This window comes from Chlorocebus sabaeus, chromosome 9 (genome assembly GCF_047675955.1).
Source record: "Chlorocebus sabaeus isolate Y175 chromosome 9, mChlSab1.0.hap1, whole genome shotgun sequence".
In the NCBI taxonomy this organism is placed as follows: Eukaryota; Metazoa; Chordata; class Mammalia; order Primates; family Cercopithecidae; genus Chlorocebus; species Chlorocebus sabaeus.
Window position 1 is genome coordinate 83,850,692 of NC_132912.1, and position 27,328 is coordinate 83,878,019.

At 34.8% G+C, this 27,328-nt stretch overlaps 1 long non-coding RNA gene across 1 annotated transcript in view; it reads right to left on the reverse strand.

Annotated features, from left to right (window-relative positions):
* The window catches only part of LOC103216173 (uncharacterized), a 42,808-nt gene extending 16,341 nt beyond the window's left edge, over positions 1-26,467 (reverse strand). Inside the window, exons 1-3 of the long non-coding RNA XR_490470.3 lie at positions 25,982-26,467; positions 24,891-25,105; positions 24,284-24,336 (exon numbers count right to left, since the gene is read on the reverse strand). This is a non-coding gene — a long non-coding RNA (uncharacterized lncRNA). The remainder of the gene's footprint in view (positions 1-24,283; positions 24,337-24,890; positions 25,106-25,981) is intronic.
* Between the last annotated feature and the right edge of the window lie 861 nt (positions 26,468-27,328).

The window sequence follows — 27,328 nt, forward strand, 5'->3', positions numbered from 1 at the left end:
CACATTCATCCATTTTTTCACCAATATAATGAGAATAGCTAATAGAGAATTCCTACCAGTTAGGAGATAGATGAATGGAGGGAATGACATTACCACTCCCTAGACCTCTCACAATATATTAGTGAGGATCGAAATTACATTATTCGAGTGAGAACTGCTTGTAGTTGCAAAGAAGTGTATCACAACAGTCATTCAGTGTACATCACAGTAGATACAATTATGGGTTTAAAATCAAATGCATGTGATTTTAAATCTTGGGTCCATCGCCCATATTTCTTAAATCTGTGTTATTAAAGAAAAATTCTTAACTTTTCTGACTCTTATTTTCTCATCTGAAATTTTGGTATGATACCAGTAACACTCATTTCACATGGGTGTTATACATATTAAACCAAATAATAAAGGGTTTATTGCAGAACATACTTTCAACAAATTGTGTCTATTAAGATCGCTATTATTTTACTGAATGTTTAAATGATTACACATAATGTTTGTACATTTGCCTTTATTTTCATTTTGACCCCTACCCCAATTAGAACAACAGGACTTTGGCTGCCCAGCTTCTGTATCAGATATGGCAGTGTATTTCAATTTTTTTTCACCCGAATTTCCAACAATATCAGCTGAAATTCCATAATGGTTATTCACAGATATGTGTTCTCATTTCCAGCATGTAAGAAGAATGTCACCTTCCTAAAGCAGCTGATGCACTCACACAATTCAATTATGAAAACTTTGTGTATAACTTTCACCAATAAGTAAGACTTTATAAAAATATAAATTGATAATTTGTATAAAGTTATGGGGTAAAAAATTATGTTACATATTTATAAATACAATGTGGCATAATTAAATCAAGCTAGTTAACATATCCATCACTCAAGTACCTAATATTTTTGTGATGAGAACATTTGAAATTTACTCAAATAAGAATGAACTGGAAGTGAAAACATAAATGTCATTTGTACTTCAAAAATTAAAGCGTAATAAACACCTCTAAAAGTAGACAGCGTGTGACAGAGGTGCAAGTTTATTTTCCTGAAGGCAGACAGTTGATAAATACAAAATGCTGTTTGCAGGTCCAGTGATTTTTCAATTCACAAAATCCCATGGTGCTATAAAAACTTGATATCCAGCACATGAGATGTCACTTTTTCAAATTTTCAGAACTCCATAAAGAGAAATCTGGGTTTTAGAACTATCTGAGTTTAAATATTGATATGTATTGTGTGCAGTGTACTGTCCATCAATGTTTTGAATACAGCTTTTACACACAGCAAAAAGGTATGTCACTTCACCTATTTATTTGCAAACTAGTAATTATCTTAAATTATCCTATGGATTATGATACATAGAAAATAAAAGCAACATATATAAAACTATGACCAAAGTTAATTCATTTTAGGCTATAATTAATCATTGTAGTGAATAGTATAAATTATTACTAATAGCTGGCCATCTTAAAATAAAGTGGAAAGAAATAAAGCTTTCAGAATAGCAATAATCTTTTACTTTTAAATATAATTTAGTAAATACAGAGCAAATAGGCAGTACCTTGAGTGAATTTGATAACTCATATAATACAATTTTATATATTTATTATGGGGAAATTCTCTCCAGAGAAAGAGACTTTCTCTATGATTCACGTTCCTACTGAGGAGCCAGGCAATGTAGGCCATGGGGGAAGGCCTTAACCCTACCCAGTGGTGGAGCTGATTTAGTGAGGTGTGGGAAGCATATGATAAGGAGCAACAAAAGGACATACTTTGGATACACTCCCAGACCCCAGCAGGGATGGAGGGAAGCCATTCTCAATCCTACCTCATAGAGGAACCTCATGGATGTGTGCCAGGTAACTCAGGCAGTGGTCACAGGTTGAGAGAAACTCCCAGCTAAGATTTGTGATATTATCTTGAGTGGGGCCAAACGTCCTTGACCAGAACTTAGGGGCAAGTGGGAAGTGTGCTATAGTCAAAGGTACCCCTAAAGCTATTGAAATCAAAAAATATAAAAATTTAATAAAAATGAAATGTCTTTTTTTGTCCCTAGTATGAATTTATGTCTTAAATTCTATTTTGCCTAACAGTAGTTTAACCACTGCAGTTCAGTTTTGACTATATTGTGCATGGTATATCTTTTAAAATTTTTCTACTCTCAATCTATTTGTGTCTTTGATTTTAAAATGTGTATCTTAAAGACAGAATATAATTTGTTTTTCTTTTTTGTATACATTCTGCCAATTTCTGCCATTTGATTACAGTGTTAATCTATTTATATTCAATGTAATTACCATTAAGGTAGAAATTACATCTGACATGTAGATATTCATTTTCTATATTTTACATCATTTTTGTTTTGTTCTTCCAACATTAACACCTTATTTTCTGTTAGATATTTTCTTGTAAATCATTTTAATTTGCTGTTTATTTTACTATATGTTTTGTGTTAATTCTCAGTAGTTGCCTTGGAGGTTATTATTAATAGCATCTTAACTGATAACATCGTTCAAATTAATATTAGCTTAATTTCCATGGAATACCAAAACTTTGCTCCTCTATAGTATTTTCCCCCACTGTCCTTTCTACTATTATTGTCACACAAAGCACATCTTTTTGTATGAAAACCAACATGTATTAATTCCTTTATGCAGTTGTCTTTTAAATCAAATAGAAAAAAAAGTACTGCCCCAAACCTACATTTATATTCTATATTATATTTATCTATGTAATTACCATTCTGGTATGCAATATTTCTTCATATGAATTTGATCTATTGTGTCTTATCCTTTACTTTCCACCTCATGGGCTCTCCCTAGTGCTTTTTGTAATACAGACCTGCTGGTGATGATTTCTCAAGATGTGCTCATTTGGGAATGTCTTTATTTCATCTTCATTTTAAAATAACTTATTTTTTTGGCTGGAAATAACATTTTTTTGTTAATAATTTTTCTTTCATCCCTTTGAATATGTCATCTATGGCCTTCTGACTTTTTGGCTTCTAATGAAAAATTCTTTGTCAATCACATTGAAAGTTCTTTGTATGTTTTGAGTCACTTCTCTCTTGCTATTTTCAAGATTCTTTCTTTGTCTCTGGTGTAAACCAAACATAAAATTCAGTAGCCCCCCTGCAACCATCTGAATGGGCATTCTTCTCAGCAAGGGCACTGTAAATTTAACCTGAAATACTGGTTCAGGCCATGATGGGAGGGTGGGGTCAGACAGGCCTCGTTTTGAAACCAATCCAATTGTCCCACAATTTCTTTTAATTTTTTTTTTTATTATAATTTACAAATTGACTCTTCTGGTCTTAAAGCTTAAAAGTTATCTTTGTTTTATCTGACTTCCTTCCTTAGGAAATGACCTTCAGGCCTCTCAAAAAAAATATCAAAGAACTGAAACTCAACCCATCATCATATCCAGACAATGAGATGCCAGACTCTTGATTCATCATGATTGCTTTCCTGCCGCTTCCTACTTCCTATTTCTTGTACCTGGTTGCATTTCTTCTGCCATATAAACCCCTGGTTTTAGTGGGTCACAGAACTGGATTTGAGCCTGAGCTCCTATGTCCTTGGCTGAAGCACCCTAATAAAGCCTTCTTCCTTGACAATAATCATTGTCTCAGTAATTGACTATCTATGTAACAAACAGCAGGACCTAGACCAAACCCCTGAAGTTTCAGTGACAGATTTTGGTTTCCTGACCAGGAAGCCATTGCCTGTGGCTTGGCTGCTTTGAGCTGGGATTCTCAGAAGCCCTCCAAAGCAGCTGGGCACCCAATTTTGGGTGGAGGTGAGTTTCAGTCTGTCTCTGACACTACCACAACTGACCCCAACTGCATTCCTGATTGCCTTAGAACTGCCTTTGAAATTTGACATCTGAATCTGGATTAGGTGAGTGACCTTTATGCACCCAGAGAGTAGGATATACTCCTTTCAATCTGGGAATTTAAAGGAATCTTCATTCGAATTAAGTAAATTTAACAAAACAAGCTGGCTTTAAAATTATTAGTAAAATAAAAATTAAAATGTCTTTAAAATTATTGGTAAAATAAAAAATAGAAGAGTCTTCAGAATTGTTAATATACATTTTTGTCAAGGTTTTATATTTGTTTTTGCTATATATTTTGAGATATGAGGGTCTGTCACAGAAGATTATAAAACTATAAACCCAGATAGAACAAAATTATATTTGTGTGAATTTTTGGGTAAGTCTAATTTAATGTTATTGTTTAATAAAAACAGTGAAATCTTCTGAGTTATTTGTTAAAATGTCCATGCTGTTAACTTTAAGGCTCTTATTTAGCTGAACACCTGATATTCACAGATTATAAAAGATGGCCCAGTGCAGTGATTTATGCCTGTAATCCCAGAACTTTGGGAGGTCGAGGCATGTGGATCACTTGAGGTCAGGAGTTTGAGACTAGCCTGGGCAAAAGGATGATATCCCATCTCTACTAAAAATACAAAAATTAATTGGACATCATGGTGCATGCCTGTAATCCCAGCTACTCGAGAGGCTAAGGCAGGAGAATCACTTGAACCAGGGAGGCAGAGGTTGCAGTGAGTCAAGATCATGCCATTGCACTCCAGCCTAGATGACAAAGCAAGACTCTGTCTCAAAAAAAGAAAAAAAAAGGAAAAAAGGTAATGAGAAAATAAATTATGCATAAATAATCTAAATAAACTGCTAAAAATAAGTAAAATGTAAATAGGTAAGTACAATACATGAGCTTTTTGTGTAACTTAAAATCTTAAAATTATTTTGATGCTTATTGGAAATCTGGGTCATTTCCAATTAAGAAAGGGTTATAACTAAAAGTATGGAAATTTTATTATTTATAAAGTGCTGATATCTGATAGGCAGTTCAGAATTTCTTGCTTCTTAGATTTTCACTAAAATTTAATGTTACTAAGGACAAGAGTTATAGTTAATAGATAATTAATTTTGTATATATTATGTGTTAAAAAGATGTGTTATTAGTAAGAAAAAAAAGTTGTCTAATTGAGAAGTTATCTAAAAGTTAATTTAATTTACGAGCTTGAAGAAGTTATTTATTAAACAAGGTAAAAGGGAACCAGAAAATTGAGGAGAGAAATGTGAAGAAAGTTATGATTATCAAGATGTACTTTTTTAGTAAAAAAAAATATATATATATATAAAGAAAGGAGAATAATTTTGTATGAGAAAGGATTTTGTACAAATTTTTTTGGTCTTGGAGTAAAAGGACTGGTTATTTACAGGAAAAGAAGAAGAAGAAGAAAATCTGGTCTGAAAATAAAGCCCGGGTATGTCACAGTGAGGCATGTCGTAGTTGATCTATGTAAGTCATATATAGTGTTTTTTCCATTGTTCTGTGTGTCTATCTTCATGCACATAAAAAATAAATAGAAAATTGAAAAACTTTTAGATAATAAAATATTCTGTAAAATCTGATAGAAAATTTGAGAAATTTGACTAATTAACCTTGCTCATATTTAAAGCTTTAAGTCTTGATGAAGGTAAATTAAAAAAATATATATTATAATGAAATACATTGGCAATTTGGCAATTCTTATGAAGCAAGATTTAACATACAGTCAAATTTCACATTTGAAATTTCACATAAATGTTTGCATTCCTTTGTTTTACACTCTCTTTGCTCTCCTGCATAGACAGTCTTAGCACTAAAGCACTTAACGGTCTCGTACCTAAGTGAATTTCTTAATTGCCTAAAATGTAAAGTGGTATTGGACTTAGACATTAATTTGTGTACCAGGAACAAAATATGTATCATGTTTTCTTTTTTTAAGGCTCTCTGTAACATTTTAGCCTTCAAAGTAAACTGAGTAGGAGAAAAATTTGGGGTTGGTCTCCTATTTATTTGCTTTTGCTTCTAAGTTTTATTTCTTTGCTTTTTTTTTTTTCTTTTTTTGTGTTTTACTTATGTATACATATATATAAAACTATTGATTTTTTTGGTTTGAAATAATATAATTTTATTTTAGTTTATGAATAGTCATTTTGTTTCCTATGCATTTCTGTAATAAACTCCTCATTTGTTCTATTTATCTAGAATCCGTAAGCTACCATTGCCAAGCCTGCAAAAATTTATTTAAAATTTCCTTTTTGTTTTCTATGATGATCTAGAGAGCTAGAAGAGCTTTAAGGTTCCTGGGGTAAAAAAGACTGATTTTTACAAGTTCTGAGCAGAAATAGTATATTATATAGTTTGTTATTTGGAAAAGTAGATGAGATTCAAAGAGTTTAAATGTGTTTTTTTCCAAGGTAATTCAATTCTGTTAATAATATGAGCTCACTTTAGTCCTTTTCCTTTAATGGGGAGAAACTGTGATATGGGTATGGGTACAAAGTTGTAATGTTCAGCAAATATTGGTCTTCTCCTTAAGGAAATTGTATTGATTGGGAACTATCTGAAACTAATTTAGTTATATTGACTATTATTAAAATTAAGTGCCACTTGCTTGGATTAAGTAGTAATAATCTTCTAAAAATGTCATACTTTCTATTGATTTTTGATCCCAAGCTGTTTATCACTGATGGGTCTTTGTGTGTGTACTTGAAAACAAAATATGTACAAATGTTACACGGGTTTTAAGATTTTTGTGGTGAAAGTTATCTAATCAGTTGACAGTACTGAATCTAAAAACCAGTATTGGTAATATGTGATAATGCTCTTTTAAATAGTTGAAAAGGAATTATTGTGTTTTTTCTTACTTTGTCCATGTTTTGTTGTATAGTATTTAAGTGAAAGGAGATTATTATCCTGATACTAATTTTCAAAAGTGATATTTGCACTTACCACTTTTTAATGATGGAGAGAAAAGTTGTTTTCTTACTTTGGTAAGTTTGGCATAGGAGCTATCATGTTTTTTATGGTTTTGGTCACAGTTCTGTCACTAGAATGCTAGAGATTAGACATATGCAATGAGTAACCTCACTACTTTATATGATACAGGCAGTAATTAATAAACACCAAATCACAATTTTATAATTTGTAACAGGGTAGAGAGAATGATAGGACTTTCTGTAGTATAAATATTCTATTAACTGATTTTAGTGCTATTAAGTTACAGGACTTTGACTCCTGAGTCTGAAAAAGGTGCCAATTCCTACTAAATCTTGAGTATTGATACCCTTTGAAGCCTCATCTTCAGACTTGGGAGAAGGTGAGAATCAAAATAAACTGTTTTCGTGAGACACAAGGCCAGAAATTAAAACAATCTAATCCCATTAGGCCCAGGGACTATCACAGAAGAGGTGTGTACATGAAATCACAAGGGCTAATTTTGAGGGATAAGATTAGTTGAGTGTTTCTATAAGTTAAACCTTAATATTAAAAGCACTCTGATGCAAGTCCAATGGCTGGGCCCATGTGTTGAAATAAAAAGGTTTTCTTGAAGCAATCATCTACTTTAATAGAAATGGACAATTGTTATAGAACGTTTATGGAAATCTTACCTTATAGTCAAATTAATTAAAATTACAGAGATTTGTTTATAAGTTTTTATTAAATGAGCTTTATCATTAAAAATACACCATAAAAATAATTTTTTTCCTCTTTTGAAAAAATGTTTGTGTAATATTAAGAGATAAAAGATTTTATCTTCTGAGAAAACTGGAGGTACAGAACAGAGCAGGGGGAGACAGATTTAGTTGACCTCATACTGTCTTCATTAGGTCTTATTTTCTGGGAAACTGAGTCTCCTGTCTATCAAAAGGTAAATATTTTTATCACTTTTGCTAAATGAATGACTACTTTATAACGACTCGTGATTCAATTTTCTGATATCAAGGGTCTCAAAACTTTGATATTTGGCCAAATTTCCAATAGCAAAATTTCAGGTTCTAAATTTGGACTTTTGACCTCAAACTGTTTTTTTGGACATTAGGTTTCTTGAAGACCAAGAGACACATATTAGTCTTATATTACAGTTTTTGTTTTGTTAGAATTATGCAGGAAGCATTGTCAAATCCGAGGTGGTGTTTAGCTTCCGTTGGGATATATTTATATAGATGTGATGATAATATGTGTTCCAGGATTGTATGAGATTCCTAAAATTCTAATATATCTTAATACATGTTTTCAGTAAAAAATGATTATTATTTTAAATTGCTGTATGCCCCAGAAATAACCAAATTTCCTTGTTGACTGTGTCTTTAACTATATCTGTGTTAAGACTTTTGTCATTCTCAATTGATGTTTCAGGTTGATCCTTCTCAAAAATGTGACATAATCAGCCATAGTCCAAAGCTTGCTTCTTTGGAGGAGTTCATCAAAAAGTCACTTGAATGTAGATTGCTGATAACTTTGGAGATTGTGACATTGGATTAAAGAGAGAAATTCCAGTGCACTAATTAAGTGAAAGGCCCTTGTGTTCATAAACATTGCTAAACCAATATGAAGCAGAGTAGGAGTTGATTGCATGGCCTGAACTAATGGAGGACTGAAATAATCTTTTATGTCTTTTATTCCTTTGAAATTCTTTTTGTTTTGTTGTATAGATTTTGGAGAATTTTTGCCTTTTCAGCAATGTATAGCCTTTAAATATGCTTTAAATATATTGAGTAGAGTATACTTTTGTAAAAAGAATTTGAGGCATATTTTTCCCTCTGCCTAATTTCTCTAAAATTTGTAAACTATTTGTGAATATTCTTAAATCATGGCAACGTGCATTGTTTGTGTATGTTTAATAAGAATCTGTTTTATTTTATAATGTAACAGAGCTGGAAGAACTGGTTATTTTTCCTGTGCTTTGATTAAATTGCCTTGTGATAAGTTCAAGAAAAGTCAATTTATGAGAGCCTCTATGGATAATGTTTCTTGTCACGTTTTGTTTGGGTAATCAGGCCAAGTATATAGGACTGAAGCTTATTTTGTAGGTAGATTAATACTGCTGTGATTTGTCTTTGCTAGAAGCGAGTGAACTGGAGAGAGAAAGATGGTGTTTTAGTAGAAAACTGTAATGTTGATTAGCCTTTGATTCCTAGGTGGCCACAAGGTCATCCATGGTATGGAGTGGCCCATAATGCCTTTCTTCAGCACGAAGCAGCCAGAAAAATCAGTGACCAGATTCCCCATGATTGAGGAATTAATAAATAGAAAAGGGGGACAAAAACTGACCCAATAGTCCTGCAGAGAGTTATGTTGTTTTGATAAACATAGAAATTCATCCTTCTGGTCTTAAAGCTTAAAACTTACATTTGTTTTATCTGAGTTCCTTCCTCAGGAAATGACCTTCAGGCCTCTCAAGAAAAAGTATCAGAGAACTGACACCAGATCATTGCATATGGACAGTGAAATGCTGGACCCCTCATCCATGATGATTGCTCCCTTGTCCCTCCCTAGTTCCTGTTTTCTTACACAGTGTTACATTTATTTTCCTGCTGTATAAACCACTGGTTTTAATTAGTCAGAGAGATGGATTTGAGATGGAGCTCTCATCTCCCTGGCTGCAGCACCCAATTAAAGCCTTCCTCCTTGGCAGTGATCATCATCTCAGTGATTGACTTTCTGTGTGTCAAGCAGCAGGACTTAGATCAAATCCCTGGTGCCTTGGTAACAGTTGTGCCCTCCTATCTGTTGGAATTCAGAAAAAGCCAACCAACATTTAATATTAACACAAACTTTAAGTCTGATAAAAATAACTTACAGTCTAATCTCTCTGCAGCCTGCTACCTGGAGGCTTCATCTGCATGATATAACTTCTGTTTCCACAGCCTCTTATAATTCTTTTCTATTGATAATAACTCTTTCAACAAATTGCTAATCAGAACAATTTTAAATCTACTTATAACCTGGAAGCCCCCACTTTGAGTTGTACTGCCTTTCTGGACAAAACCAATACATAGCTTCAATGTATTGTTCATGTCTTGCTAAAATGTATAAAACCAAGCTTTGCCCTGACCACTTTAGGCACATACTCACAGGGTCTTCTAAGAGCTGTGTCACAGGTCATGGTCACTCATATTTGACTCAGAATAAATCTCTTCAAATATTTTAGAGTTTGACTCCCTTTGTTGCCAATGGCTTTTGAAAATATGGTTATTATGTGTCTATTGCGGATTTGGGTTAACCATATTGGATTTTGTTGAACCCCTTGTGTGTGTAAATTAATTATTTTGATCAGGATTAAATTTCTATTTGTTTCTTTTTTTAAATAACTCATATATAGTTGTTGATATTCTTTATTACTGGAGACATTGTTCTCATATATTCCTTTGTATTTTTAGGTATGTTTCTCTTGTTTTTTGAACATACTTAAAATTGCTAAAATCAAGTATTTATTCTAGAACTTCAACATTTGGACTTCCTCAGGGAATATTTCTACTTATTAATTTGTCTTATTTATGTATATTGGTCATTTTTTCTTGTTCTTTGCATATCTAATAACATAGTTGAGAAATGAGCATTCAAACAATATAATCCAGCAACTCTATATGAGTTTTGTTGTTTTGGTTATTTGTTGTTTTCAGCATTTACTGATTAGTGACTTTTTTGAAATAATTCTGTAAAGTCTGTATTCTTTGTTGTATGTTGCTACTGAAGTCTTTGCTCATTTACATTAGTTAATAGCTGATGATTAGACAGTAATTTCTTTAGATGCTTGGAACCAATACATCTCCAAGTCTTTGATGGAGATTATACGTGCATAGTGGGCACACCTTTAACACAGGAGATCAATTTGCAATTCAGCCTTAGCCTTTACTTCATGCTTCCACAGAGCATAATGTCAGCCAGAGGTGAGACCTTAAGGCCTTCTCAGGTCTTTTCTGTACATGAGCACAGCTCTTACCATGCACACAGCCCTACTCATTTGTGTGTCACAGCATATTCTCAAGAATATGTCACAAATTTTTGAAATCTTCGTGTGATGCAGCATTTTTCTTGGCCTCTTTGCCAGCTGGGGACCTCTAGTCAACAACAATGCCCCTACCTTGGTCTCACTTGGGCACATAACCTGCCACAGGAGGTGCCCTGCCCTCCTGAGTCTGGCCGAGTCTGGCTTATACACCAGCTTAGCCCACAGCTGTGCCAGGAGTGCCTCACCCTACTTGTGTTATTTTTTGTACCTGTGTTGGTGGATCTCGAGCTCTCGTCCCGTGTCCAAGAAGAATGAGGATATGCTGATGATTCTAGAATGAGGAGGGTAGAGAAGGGTTTTACTGAGTGACAGAACAGCTCTCAGTGGAGAGAGGTGGTCTCCTGCCTCCACAGTTGGATAGTTTCTCTCAGTGTGGCTGAGTTTGAGGCTTTTATGGGCTCAAAATAAGGGAGTGTGTGCTGATTGGTTTGAGTATGCAAAGAAAGACTAAAGCAAAGACACCACTCAAAGGTGGGGACAGCAGTATAGAAAACCAATTAGGAAGGGAAAAGGTAGGTATATGAAAAATAACTGAAGGGTGGGGATCAATCAGAGGAAACTATGCCAAATGGGAAGACAGATTCTCAATCATGTCAGCAGATTTAACTTATAACCTGGCTTTCAGGCTTTGAACTCTCTTCAGCTTGGAGGTGGAGCTTCACTGGGGACCCAACCCTATCTCCCTAGGTATTTTTCTGCCTTCTGCTGCTATCATATGGACATCTTGTTTTTCAACTTTTTTGTTAGTTATTCACTTGGACCAATTGTTATCTGCTGCCTCAGGCAGTCATGATATTAAACAATTCTGCCTGATTTTTTTTTTTTTTTTTTTTTTTTTTTTTTGGACAAAGAGCCCCTAGGAAAAATGCTGTTCATATTAGGTGAACTTAAAGTGAAATCAAACAAAAGTCATGTGAGTGAGGCTGTCCAGAGAACCACTTGAAAGATAAAATAATTACAATTCTCTGGTAATAAGTTTTTGAAGGAGTCTTAAATTCATTATACTCCTTCAGTAGCTGGAGAGAGTGATGTTCTCAACATGATTATAAGTTACTGGTTTTCTTTATTTTTTCAACTTTTATTTTAGATTCAGGGGTACATGTACAGGATTTTTACCTGGGTATATTGTGTGATGCTGAGGTTTGGGGTACAAATGATCCCTAACCCATGTACTGAGCATAGTACACAACAGTTAGGTTTTCTTTTTTGAATTCTTGTCCCTCTACCTCTCTCTCCTTTCTAGTAGTCTCCAGTGCCTAATATGGCCGTCTTTATGTCCATAAAATCCTGATGTTTAGCTTACACACTTAAAACCATAAGTAAAACATGTAGTATTTTTTTTTTCTTTTCTTGTGTTAATTTGCTTAGCATAATGACCTCAGGCTTCATATTGCTGAAAAAGACATGATTTTGGTTTTTAATGACTGTGTAGCATCCCATGGTGTATATGTACCACATTTTCTTTATCCAGTCCACCATTAATAGGCACCAAGTTGATTCTATGTCTTTGCTGTTGTAAATAGCACAGTGATGAACAAAGAGTGTACATGTCTTTCTGGTAGAATGATCTGTTTTTGTCTGGGTATGTACCTGGCAGTGGGATTACCGGATCAAATAGTAGTAAAATGTGAAAAGTTCCCTTGTCTCCCTCGCCAGGTGTGTGAAGGGGAAGTGGCTCACCTCTTCAGTGCTCCGCTGCTCAAACCTCTAGGGGAACATACAGATGGGCAGCTTGTGGGCTTCCAACCACATTGTCATTAAAATACAGACAAACAAAAAGCTACAGACCAGTAAGTTTACATAACATAATCAAGGTCACATGATATATATAGTTGGCTTGGAAATAGAGCCCATGTTATCTTAATTGGCTCGTTGCTTTTTTCTGAAAAATAGTCACTGTAGTGCCTGCTATGTGGTGATGAAGAAAAGCAATCCAAAGTAGATAATTAGTTTATAGATGATGGTAAAGGTGGCAGAAATGTTCTTGTTACTAAGATTAATGTTGTCTTAAATACGATTCATGAAATTGAAAACATGTTGTGAAATAACTATACTTTGGCCTGAAACAAAACATTCATAGCAGCAGCAAAGTAGTCAAGTTGGTACCACATGATCCCACTTCCACATATAATTGATTGAACTGGCATGAATAGCTATCCCAGCTAGAGCAAATTCATATTTTTTCCCAATCAACTGAGAATTGAGACATTAAAGAATCAGAGGAAAGATCATGTAAAGCTAGGGCAAGAAGTGGTATCATGACAACTAAAACCATATGTGATATGAACTTACAGATTGAAGGTAGGTAAGCATAATTAGAACTGATAAACTGTTAGCTGAGAGAAGAATGAATTAGATCTACAGAAATAACTGGAGGCAGAGAGCTGGAGATGGAGTCTACAATAGCATCCTATTTTCCAGGTGAATTTTTCCACAGGCCCAGAAGTGTGAAATTTCTTCTTTTTTGAGGGTTATTATAAGGACTGTCATTTTGGAATTGGGTTGCACTTATCTGGGATATTACAGCCAAAAGAAATTTGGAAAAATCATAACATTTGTTTTCAAATTGTTTTGATATCTCTGCTACTACTTCATGATAACTCTCCGTGGACTTTGCTAACTCACGTTTTGAATGGTCATTACTTTTCCCTCCTGTAAGTTGAAGGGGTGGCCTGCCCCTCCACACCTGTGGGTGTTTCTCGTTAGGTGGAACGAGAGACTTGAGAAAAGAAATGAGACACAGAGACAAAGTATAGAGAAAGAAAAAGTGGGCCCAGGGGACTGGCGTTCAGCTTACAGAGGACCCACGCCGGCACCAGTCTCTGAGTTCCCTTAGTATTTATAGATAATTATCTTTACCATCTTAAAGATAAGGGAGTGGCAGGACAATAGGATCGTTTTTAGGGAGGAAATCAGCAGTAAGACATAAGAACACCGATCTCTGTGACATGAATAAGTTTAAAGGAAAATCCTGTGCCTTGAGATAAACCTTTTAGCGGCATTGTTTCATCCTATCACATGGGGATAAACCTTGGACAATACCTAGCTTTTCTAGGAACAAAGACACACCCTGCACGCCCAAAATCCATTAAACCTTGAATTACCACAGCACATGTCTCTTGCAAGGACAAGGTTGGGGGTAGGGTCACAGATTAACAGCATCTCAAATACAGAACAAAATGGAGTCTCTTATGTCTACTTCTTTCTATATAGACACAGTAACAGGCTGATCTCTTTCTTTTCCCCACAGTAAGTGTTTTTGATTTTCCCTACCTCTGTTCCAAACAACTCTGTGTTTTATTACTTTAGCTATTTAGGATAAAATTACCCACCTTACTGCCCTTAATTTGCCCTACTTGGTCTCATAGATATTACTGTAAAGTAATGGAAAAACGCTGTAGTTTCTTGAGTCTCCCATACCATTGTGATAAGTGGAAATATTCAGGATCAACTCTAGAGCTGAACACTGTATCAAGAATTCATTTTCCTCCATCCCCTGGGAAAACATAATTAAGCTGAGTGACTTGAAAACCTGAACACCACAGGAGTTACTCTTAATGGTTTAACTTTACCTCTTCATAACTATACTATTGCAAAAGGGGCAGTGAATCTTGACAGAGGTACTAAGCTAAGTAGTTTTTTGAGTAAGACAGGTGCAGGAAACATTCTGTGGCAATATGCACAAAAATTACTTATTTACTAGCCAGGGCTTTTTGTCAGGATAATGAGCCATCACATATCAGTGTAACAGTAAAAAAAAATTATATAAATATATACACATAATGGAGGAGACCACCCCTCATGTTGTCGTATGCCCAATTTCTGCCTCCAAAGAAAGAAGAAGTAAAAACTAAAAGGCAGAAATGAAATCCACAGGCAGACAGCCCGGCACCGCACTTTGGGCCTGGTAGTTAAAGATCGACCGCTGACCTAATTGGTTCTGTTATCTTATAGATTACAGACATTGTATAGGAATGCACTGTGAAAATCTCTATCTTGTTTTGTTCCAATCTAATTACCAGTGCACACAGACCCCAGTCACATACCCCCTGCTTGCTCAATCAATCACGACCCTCTCACATGCACCCCCTTAAAGTTGTGAGCCCTTAAAAGGGACAGGAATTGCCCACTCGAGGAGCTCGGCTCTTGAGACTGAAGTCTTGCCGATGCCCCCGGCCGAATAAACCCCTTCCTTCTGTAACTCGGTATCTGAGGAGTTTTGTCTGCCACTCGTCCTGCTACACACATACACACACACACACACACACACACACGTAAGTGTGTATGCATATATGCAACTAGTTTTAATTGAAACAAATTAAGATATAGAATATATATTTTATTCATCCCTCACTCTAATATTTTATGTATGTATACACATATATACACACACCCACCACACAGGCCTACATGCAAACACACATATTTAATGTTTAAAAAGTATCCACCACAACCATCCATTCAAATATTATTTTACTTAGAAAATCCCACTTATCCTGGTTATTAAGAATTGGCTTTCCTACTACTATTTTAAACAAGTATTTTTGTTTCCTGAAAGTCTCCTAAAAAGTTACTATAGTCACAGAACTGAGAAGACTAAGGCATAAATTCAGTGCTCAAGGGCCCAGAGAATGATTGAGCTACCCGGACAACTATATAACTATGTCACTATCTCTGCCCACCTTTCTTAAGGAAATTATACGAGTTAGTATCCACATCTTATTCCCCTATTTAATCAAGGCAAAATGTATCATGAGGCCTTTTTATCCACATCAAAGTGCTGTTAACTCCTACAGGTTAGGTACTCTAAGCAAGAAGTACATACCAGGAACAAATTCTAAGTCCTAACCCATGCCCAGACCCCTTCATTATAACTCACTATTATGCAAAAATGTTTATACTGCCATCCCATTCAAATGTTAAAGCCCTAACCATTAATGTGATGGTATTTTGAGATGAGGTCTTTGGAAGATAATTAGGATTAGATGAGATCCTGAGAGTGAGGCCTTTATGATGGGATTACTGCCATTACAATAAGACATATCAGAGAGCTTGCTTTCTCTCTTCCCATGTGAGGACACAGTGAAGAGGTAGCCATCTGCAATGCAGGAAGAGAGCCTTCACCAGGAACTCCATAGGCTGGCACCTTGATCTTGGACTTCTCAACCTCTAAAACTATAATAAATAAAATTTTCTTCTACTTAAACAACTCAGGCTATGGTGTTGTGGTATAGCAGCCAAAGAATATTAACATACTTTCTAAATGTTGTCATTCATTCTGTTCCTGTTGTCTTTCTATGGATGATACAGATTCTTAACCCTGAGTGTTTTCTTAGAATTGACCTATGTTTTAGCAATGAGTCTTTTAGATTTATTCTAAAATCCAAATTTTCTTCTTTGAACTTGTGACATAAATAAAGCTTTTCATATTTAAATAAATTGTAATCCTAACTCTTCTCGACTAACAATCCCACTGTTACTCTGAATGTTAGTACTTCTAGAACTATGTTGGACTCTTTCAGGACTCTGTTCAAGTTTTATGATTTTAATGAAGCCTTCCCAAACTACTTTTTTTTTCTACATTATATATTAGGACCCAAGTACTGCAAGTATATCACTATTGTTCAGGCCCCTGGGTGACCCCAGCCTTGAGTCCTTTTAGTCTCATCTTGGTTAGGGTTGACTTGCCTTATCTCCAGGACATCCCGTCTCTTCAGAGGACTCTGAAAAGATGGCCCAGGGATAGTGCTTCTTCACTTGAAAATGCATGTTTCTGATCCTCATGATGTCCTGCCTGTGTGGTATTTCTTCTTCTCATTTCTCACCATGTGTCCTCTTTTAACATAGGCATCCAAATCTTTCTGTCTTACATTTATACTGGAAGACTATGGACTTAATTATCAAGGACTTGTGGTTTATGTTTTCTGGTTCATTACTAGGTTATTCACAAATAACCATAAGCCTGGGAATGGTTGGATAAAATTAATACTTTGTATAAGATTTTATCCCACTGGCATTTTTGTTTTCTAGATTTTTAGAGCATTTCTCTCTGCCACTGATTTGACAATTATATTTTGTCCTTTGTTAGTTGCCTTTTTAAAAATGTGTCTTATTTTTCAAATTGTGAGTCAGAGTCTTGAGAGAAGTAATTATGGCCCACACTGTTGTAGATTCTCTTATAATCTTAGCATAATACCTGGTACATAGAGCAGTTATTCAATAAATTATTTTTGAGTTGAGTGTATTGAGATGGGAGAATTTGGCAGTCAAATTTGGCAGTAACAAATAAAGATTTATTACTATATGAGATTATATGGCTGTAATTTAGGAAACTAATACAATTGAGCCACTATTCTCAATGTTTTAGCAAGTTTGCTTCAGTTTACTTTCATCATTATTCGGTATTATTCAGAAACTTAAGAGATATGTTGCCTTCCACTATAATGATACATTTTGTTTCCACAGAATTGAAGCCAAAATATGTGAAATGGATACTGGAGGGCCAGAGTTTATTCATCACAAGTTTGGGTCTAAATATCAGCATTTATTTTTCATACCACCTTCTCTAACTGAAGGTAATTATGACTAGATTTTTATAACATAAGGAATTATATCTAAAGCTGTTCTCCTTGAAGAAAATTTCATCTAAAGCTACAAAGAGTCCCTTTGGAGTAGACTCTCTTCATTTTGCTTTGAAAAGTCATAAAATATTGTTGAACAAATAATTACATGGAGTGAACACAGAAGCACATTTAATGTTCACTCTCCCCTGATATCTTGCTCCAGAATAGCCATTAAGAGTAAGAAAGACATGCTTTATAAAACGAATTCTACTTTGTAATGGACTTATATTTTCATAATTCTTGAAGAGCAAAGGTAATATTATATAAACCGTCCTTTAAAAAGTTAGTTTTGGATTTCAGATTATAATTTTGATTGTAATTTGATTTCAGATTATAATTTAATTATTAACATCAAATTATTAATAAAGATCCAGATCTGATTTTCACCTCTGTTAACAAATGTATTAGTTTTGCACTATCGGACATGTATTTTCAAAGTATACCTCCAGCTTTAGAAGCTAATTTAAATAATTCCTTTACATTTTACTGAATCCAAAGATTAATCTCATGGAATGAACTCACTGATATGAAGTTTAAAAAATACTGGCTCAGCATATTCAGCTCATTTATGTCATCCAGAGGAAAACTGAAAAATGATATTAGGGGGAATATAGCAGTTCTGAGGTCTCTGTTCTTTCATAAAAGAAGAATCCGATTTTTATAATCCTAGAATGTTAGCTTTTGATATCTAAACACCACATATACTTATTTTAAAAATTAAAAAAAAATTAGCATTTTAAGTGTATTAGCTTATTAAAATGAACATTAGTTTAAGAAAAACTAAAAAAAGATTTACTTTAATGCAACTCTATATACATTATTGGAAGTATAATTTAGGCTATTTCTATACCTGTAGGAGCTGTAATACTAGGATCTGTGTTGGCTGTAGTTTCTGGCCATTTATATGTGAATTCCATGGCTGTGAGTAGATGTAAAGCCTTTTAAAGTCTGAGAAATAAACCTTAGAATATTTCCAAATAGTCCAAGATTTTGCATCAAAACAATGGTCTGTGAAATATAATAAATCAAGGTATTTGTTTCTTTATCAGTGACCTCCACTTGAAGTATTTAATACTTAAACTGAGAAGGCATGGTGTTCCCAGAAGAGCTTGGTATCTCCAAGTAGTGGAATCTGAAAGCCAATAGGCTCATCCTCTTTCTGCTATTGGCTAGATGGTCAAAGAGCATCACTTATTCTGCAATTTTCAGAGTAGGTGATCTTGTGGCTCTTATTTCTAACTGTATTATTAAAACATTAAATATATAACTTGATTTGTGTGCTGGCTTTATTGGTTATTTGTGTGTGACTCTAGAAAGTATTACTTAAATGTTAAGAATCATTTTCTTCCCTTGTTAAATGTTCATGATAAAAGTAGCATGTTTATGAGATTAATTTTTGGGTTCAAATCTCAAATCTGGCCATTACTTTTCAGCTCTGAAAAACACAGAGAATCCCAAAAAGTTGGTCACAAAAAGTGTTTATACACTGTGTGTCAGATTCTGAGAATCTCTCTAGACTCTGATGCTGATACAGAGATTGTTATACAAAACTGTACTATGATCTTGGAACAACTTCTTGTGACTGATACAAGAGACTGCTCAAAAAAAGATGCAAACATGTCAAAACACACAGATGCTGAAGATATTTCTGTGAGCCAAATCTGAGAAAATTTAATCATCAAAGGCATCATGCTGGTAAGGGATTATAACACATCAAATAAAACAGGAAAATAAATCTAGAGTAATATAAATTAATACATGAATAAATTGGAAATTTATTTATAAAGACAAGAAATTTACATAGTTTCACATAAACTCATAAAATATTTATTAATTACAAAGGAAAAACTTGTGACATTTGAGTGGTAGTTTGGCAAATAACACCTTAACTTAGTGATTGAAATGATCACTACTACTGGGACAAATGTAAATAGCGCACCACCAAATAGGACTCAAAGAGAATATAGCATAAATTCTGTGATATTCTTGCTAAAGAGGCAAAACCTGAATCATATGAAGAAATATTGGACAGATCTAAGTTGAGGAACATTTAATAAAAGAATTAGCTTATGAAATTCAGATTCATTGGATCATAAAAGTTAAGGAATAACTGAAGAATTGTTTGAAGTTGGAGGTGACTAAAGAAACTTGAAAACTAAATGGAACACGTGATTCTGAATTGAATTATCTGGCTTTAAAAGACATTGAAAAGTTTGGAATGAATTTTGAATCTTAGATAGTAACATGTCAATGTATATTGCCTAACTTGATGGTTGTATTAAGGTTGACAAGTAGAATATAGCATTTTGTACATAATATATAGAAAAGGATTTTTACTGATAGGGTATTAGGTATACAACATACTTTCAAATGGTTCATAAACAGAATAGTGCTATATTTGCAATCTATTTTGTACATTTGAGAAGTTTTTAAAACAAAACTTCCAATTATTTTATGAACTTTAAAAAAATGTGTCTTCCCTTGTAACAAATATATGCCTTTTATTTTTTAAAAAAACTCAAATATATATATTTGAAAATATCGTTTATAGACATCATTTCTATATACTATATATTATTATATGTAAATATTATTCATAAAAATATGTATCATCTTATATATGCCAAGATAATTTTAGAGTATATATAACACAATAGTCTCATTGTTTTAACATTGTTAGATAGAAAGAGGGATGTAAAAATTTATTTTTAAATGGTGGGAACCATATCTAGATATATCACAGTAAATTTCATATCACTTAAGACAAAGAGAACATTTTTAGAAGAAGCCAGAGGAAAAGTTATCTTTCGATTAGGGATTAGATTAACACAAACTCCTAAACAGTAACACTGTAAGGAAGAGAAGAGAAACAATCCTAATTAGGTGTATCTTATAAAGGATGATAGAAAATAAAGCCCAATCTAGCAAATTAAACTGTAAACCAGGTAGGTAAATCTGAAAATATGGTAACTGTATGAAAAAAATATATATCTAATTGTTTTGTGATTTATATGATTTGTTTCTGTGTCCTCACCCAAATATCATGTTGACTTTAATCCCCATTATTGGGGGAGAGACCTGGTGGTAGGTGATTGGAACATGGGGATGGATTTCTCCCTTGCTGTTCTCATAATAGTGAGCGAGTTCTCACAGGATCTGATTTTTTAAAACTGTGTAGCACTTTCTCCTTTTCTCTCTCTCTTTCCGGCCATGTGAAGATGCGCTTGCTTCCCCTTCACCTTATATCATGATTGCAAATTTCCTGAGGCCTCCCTACCCATGCCTCCTGTACAGCCTGTGGAACCATGAGTCAATTAAACCTTTTTTATTTATAAATTACTCAGTCTCCAGTAGTTCTTTGTAGCAGGGTGAGAAAGGACTAATACAGAAAATTGGTACCAGAAAAGTGTGGCATTACTATAAAGATACCTGAAAATATGGAAGCAACTTTGGAACCAGGTAATAGGCAGAGCTGGAACATTTTGAAGGGCTCAGTAGACACAAAGATGAAGGAAAATTTAGAACTTCCTAAAAAACTTGTATGTTTATGGCCAAAATGCTGATAGTGATATGGACAGTGAAGTCCAGGCTGATGAGGCTTCAGTTGGATATGAGGAACCTACTGGGAACTGGAGTAAAATTCACTCTTGCTATGCTTTTGCAGAGACTGGTGGCACTGTGATCCTCTTCTAGGGATCTGTAGAACTTTGAACTTGAGAGAGATGATATAGGGTATCTGGCAGAAGAAATTTCTGAGCAGCAAAGCATTCAACAATTAGCCTTGCTACTTCTAACAGCTTATACTCATATGCAATTGCAAAGAGATGGTCTAAAATTGAAACTTACATATAAAAGTGAAACAGAGCATAAAAGCTTGGAAAATGTGCAGCCTGATCATGTGGTGGAAAATAAAAACTCATTTTCTTGGGAGGAATTCGAGGCTGCAGAAATTTGCGTATGTAAAGAGGAGCCAAATATTAGTAGCCCAGACAATGGGGAAAATACCTCCAGGCATTTCAGATACCTTTGTTTTAGCCCTTCCTATGACAGGCCTGGAGACCTAGAAGGGAAAATTTGCTTTGTAGGCCAAGCCCAGGGCCTTGCTGCTGCTCTGTGCAGCCTCAGGACATGGTGCCCTGCATCCCAGCCACTCCAGCTCCAGTGGTAGCTAAAAGAGGCCAAAGTACAGTTTGAGCTATTTCTTCAGGGGGAACAAACCCCAAGCCTTGACAGCTTCCACATAGTTTGGGGCCTGTGGGTATGCAGAAGGCAAGAGTTGAGGCTTGGGTGCCTCTGGCTAGATTTCAAAGGATGTAAAAATGCCTGGATGTCTAGGCAGGAGTTTGTTGCAGGGGTAGAGCCCTCATGTAAAACTTCTACTAGGGCTGTGCAAAGGGTAAATGTGGCAGTGAAGACCCCACACAGAGTCCCCACCAGGTCACTGCCTAGTGGAGCTATGAGAAGAGGGCCACCATTCTCCAGACCCCAGAATGGTAGACCCACTGACTGATTGCACTGTGTTCCTGGAAAAGCTGCAGGCACTCAACACCAGCCTGCAAGAGCAGCCGTGCCCGCTGTATCCCACAGAGCCAGAGGGGTGGGGATGCCCAAGACCTTGGGAGCCTACCTCTTGCATCAGCCTGACCTGGACGTGAGACAAGGAGTCAAGGCAGATTATTTTCAAGCTTTAAGATTTCATGACTGCCTTGCTGGCTTTCAGAGTTGCGTGGGGACTGTAGCCCCTTTGTTTTGACAAATTCATCCCTTTTGGAATGGGAGCATTTACCTAATGTCTTTCCCCCATTGTATCTTGAAAGTAATTAATTGCCTTTGATTTTACAGGCTTGTATGTGGAAGGTACTTATCTTGTCTCAAATGAGACTTAGGAATTGAACTTTTGAGTTAATGCCAGAATAAGTTAAGACTTTGGGGGATTATTGGGAAGGCATTATTTTGAACGGTGAGAAGCCATGAGGTTTGGAAGGGGCCAAAGGCAGAATGATATGACTTGGCTCTGTGTCCCCACCTAGATCTCATGTCGAATTGCAATCCCCAGTGTTTGGGGAGGAATCTGGGGGAGGTGATTGAATTGTGGGGGCAGATTTATTCTTTGTTGTTCTCATGATAGTGAGTAAATTATCATGAGATCTTGTTGTTTAGAAGTGTGTAACACTCCCCACTCTGCTGTGTCTCCTTCTGGCCATGTGAAGATGTGCTTGCTTCCCTTTTGCCATATGCTATGATTGTAAGTTTCCTGAGACTTCCGCAGCAATGCCTCCTGTACAGCCTGTGGAACTGCGAGTCAATGAAACCTCTTTCTTTATAAATTATGCAGTCTCAGATAGTTTTTTTTCTAGCAGGGTGAGAATAGGTTAATACAGTGATAACAATTAATATAACAAAAATATAGGGGGCAAAATTGTAAAAATGTCACAATTTCAAGATTTAATTTACTCTTTCTTATATTTATGAATTATTTTTCTGAAGCATAAATTAATATAAATCAGGCTTTAAAATTCCATCACTGAATAGGTCTTTTATTCTTGATTGTTAACTTAGAATCTGTTGTGTGCCTGGTACTGCTATATTTTTGGTTTCAATTTTCTAAGAAGAAATAATTAATAAACATTATTTATTGCTTCTCATTTTAACTGTGTGTAATGTGAGATAGGAAGAAATAATGTTGTAGTTTCTTAGTTAACTTTTACTTTCTACTAATTATTTTACTATGTGTATCTTTTCTAAATTCTCTTTTCTTCATTTTAAATTTCAAGGTAATTTACATGTGTCATAACATCAACTTTTGTAAGTATTACCAAATGTGTACTTATTATTAAAGGTAAAATTTAAAAAATCATATTGAGGCATTTTTTCTAGAGGCTTTAATATTATTGTAGGCCTTATATTGCATGAATTGTAGAATTCTTAAAGCAATTTGATGGTAAAATGTATAATTTAAAACAAAAATAGACTGCATTTAATTTTTGTTCCCAAAAGGTATGCTAAATTAAACAGATTGTATATATTCTGCAGATTGTTTTCTATTCGAAATATCATTTGGTATGTTTGGTAAGGGGAAAGCATGATGTTTCAAGAGAAGGACTACACAGGAAGTTTTCTCTCTTTTAAATTATTTAAGCAACTTTCAAATTCGGTGCAATCATAAGGCGTTTACAAAGAACCTCAAATGCATTAAGAGCTCATTGAGTGGTTAGATTGCATAGTGGTTGCAAATTAAGCAACTTGAAAGCCATGTTTAATCCTCCAGGATATCATATAGAGAAACTGAACAAATATGCACTTTCCAAATAATCCCCTAGTGACCCAAAATGTTAAATGTGGGGTTTCATGAAGGAAGAAAATTGTATACTCACTTTCAGTTCAATAATTATTTTACTGAAAAATTTGTAATGTAAGTGGAAGGTTTTGTTTACATATAAAATGCAAATTATATATTATTTACATTACTACATTATGTAAATACCAGGAACCAGGAAACTATTACAGAAAGTAAATGCCTTTTAATCACTAAAGACATAAAATAAAACTATGGACCAATTATTTTTTTCCATGTACAAAAAGACAGAATAATTCAGAATTATCTCAAAAGAAGTAAGAAGTATTCTAAACAGGCCACAAAGTTCAGAATTCACTGCTAAACAAAATTATATATTATCCTCAAAAATTCATATTACAGTGCTAACTTGATAATGGTGAACAGTAAGTATTAGTGAATATTAGACTAAAACACTTTCTAACAATTCAAGTCTCATGATACTGAAATCGGCTTTCTTACCTGAAAATCAGTTTTATCTCCCAGAAAGTAAAGAAGGAATACGTAATCACCCTCTAGAGAAATTGAAAGGAAGAGAATTATACATGTTAGTGCTCTTTTTTTGTTGTTCAAAGAGGGGAAGCCAGTGTATGTGTTTCCAGGAAGGGAGGCTAGTGTATGAGTTTATTAGTAAGGATATTTTATCTCACAGATAATGTAATCATAGAAAAATGTATTTTTAGATAGTCCTTTATTTCTGGTGTTTTTTTTTTTTTTTCATAAATTCAGAAATGGTTAGTTTGGTTGCCACTAAGGAGTCTCAGGATAATGTTTCAAACACATGCATGTTATTTTTCATATTATTTATTTATTTTATTTTCGAGACAGAGTCTCACTCTGTTGCCCAGGCTGGAGTGCAGTGGCATGATCTTGGCTCAGTGAAACCTCTGCCTCCCAGGTTCAAGCAATTTTCTTGCCTCAGCCTCCTGAGTAGCTGGAATTACAGACACCCATTAAAAACAATTGATTGAGAGTTATTAAAAGTATTACACTCTGCTAATTATCCCTCAAACCCATTTTACTAGTCTACTTTTTTAGTAAAAAGTTTGATTGTAGAAGAGGAACTCACCAAACAGCTGGAAGCCTCTTTTCTTAGCTTTCATGCTGTCAGCTGTGGTTTCTGACTAAGGTCTGTTTTGTCACTGTGAGTGCAAGAGTGTGAACAACTTCTGGACGACATCCTAATGAGCACTAGCTTGTGCTCTACTTTCTCTATCTTGTCCCACAGGCCAGACAGCAAAAATTGTGGGTATGATTCCACTACAGCAATGCAGGCAAGGAACACTGGGGGATAGCAGAAAAGAAGGTAGAAGAAATTCCAAGTTTTATTATTCACTGCCATTTTTGTAGTTTTCCTACTACAATAGATTTATCTGTGATTTAACCCAGTGGCTTTGTATGTGTTGGTATGTGAAGACTATTTAAAGAGTATTCAAGCATGGACAGATTTAAGGAAATTAATTTTCAACCCTTTAAGCTTTCAAATATACTCTTTAAAAACATGATTTGCCTGAGAATATGTTTGAATTACCAAGAGCTCTTCTTCAGTTTTGCAAAAGAAAAGCACATCCTATCAGCATCCCTGCTCTTAAGTCAGTGTGAATCTCTTGCTATGGAAACCCCCATGGTATCAATATAAAAATGGGAAGTTTTCTTTAGTGATTGATAAAGAAACCGGGCCGGTGGCTCACGCCTGTAATCCCAGCACTTTGGGAGGCCGAGACGGGCGGATCACAAGGTCAGGAGATCGAGACCATCCTGGCGAACACGGTGAAACCCTGTCTCTACTAAAAAATACAAAAAACTAGCCAGGCGAGGTGGCGGGCGCCTGTAGTCCCAGCTACTCGGGAGGCTGAGGCAGGAGAATGGCGTAAACCCGGGAGGCGGAGCTTGTAGTGAGCCGAGTTCGTGCCACTGCACTCCAGCCTGGGCGACAGAGCAAAGACTCCGTCTCAAAAAAAAAAAAAAAAAAAAAAACAAACAAACCATAAACTCACAGGACTTCCTGTACTCCCTTGCCATAACCATAATTAAGTACCTCAAATAAATGGAGAAATCCAGATTCAAACTCAGCCAGTTAGTACTAGTGCCTATTCTCTTAATCACAGGACAAGGACTCCAAAAAGGCAAGTCTCAAAGACAAAGCCATTACACACAAACCTCTGCTCACTGATACTCTGTACTCCGGTTCTGAGCCCCATCAACAATCATCCTCAAGGTGCAAAGGCTGATTTGGGTGAGGCAGGAAGAGTATTAATTGAGTCCCACTGGAGTTCAAGACTAAAATTAAAATAACAATCAAAAATAAAAATTAATGGAAAATTACTATATGCCAAGCACTAGGCAAAGCCATTTACAGGGATTGACAAAAATGCTGTGAGAAGGATATTACAATCCTCAGTTTATACAAGAATAGGTCACAGAAAGGTGAAGCAATTATTTTAAATGTAGCATCAGAAGTAGGTGGCTAAGTAATTGTTCAAATCAACTCAGTTTGATGGGTGTTAATATATTTTTATCTAATCTAAGACATAAAATGTAGTAGCATCCCTAAAAAATACATATCAGTAAGATTCAGTATAGATTACACTTCTCCAAACTTTGTATTCTGTGAAATATAATTCTGTTATATTCTGTGAAATTTATATTCTGTTCTCTCCAAACTATATTCTGTGAAAGGCCATATACTTTGTTAAGCAAATAAACCTTTTATGATTACTAAAATATCACAGAAAAACATACAATATTAATGTTAAAAATGCTGATACTGTGTATATTGACAATGATAGGTATTTTATTTTCATGCCTGTAATAATTAAAGTAGTCATAGTGGATGGGCTGTCTACTTAAATACTAGTTTTCTGTGAAAATCCATGTTGCTATGAATCCTCATTTAAAGTCATGTGTTGCTTAATGATGGGGATATATTTTGAGAAATGTATTGTTAGATAACTTTTTCTTCGCTGTGTGAATATTGTAGTGAAGTACAAACCTAGATGGTATAGCTCACTACATTGCTAGGCTATATGCTGTAGTCTGTTGCTCCTCAGCTACACACCTATACAGCATGGCACTGTACTGAATACTACAGGCAACTGTAACAAAATGGGAGTTATTTGGGTATCAAAACATAGATAAAGTACAGTACAAATAAAGAATAAAAGATAAATAATGGTACAACTGTGTAGAACACTTACAATGAATGGAGGTTCCAGAACTGAAGTTGCTCCGGTGAGTCACCAAGTGAGTGGTGAGTGAATGTGAAAGCTTAGGACATCACTGCACACTGCTGTAGACTTTAAACACTGTACACTTAGGCTACACTAAATTTATTTAAATTTTTTTCTTTCTTTGATAATAAATTAATATTAGCTTACTGTAACTTTTTTACTTTGTAAATGTTTCATTTTTAAACTTTTGATTATTATAATATTTAGTTTAAAATACAAACACATTGTACAGCTGTGCAAAACATTTTGTATTTTTATTTTATATGTCTTTTCCTAT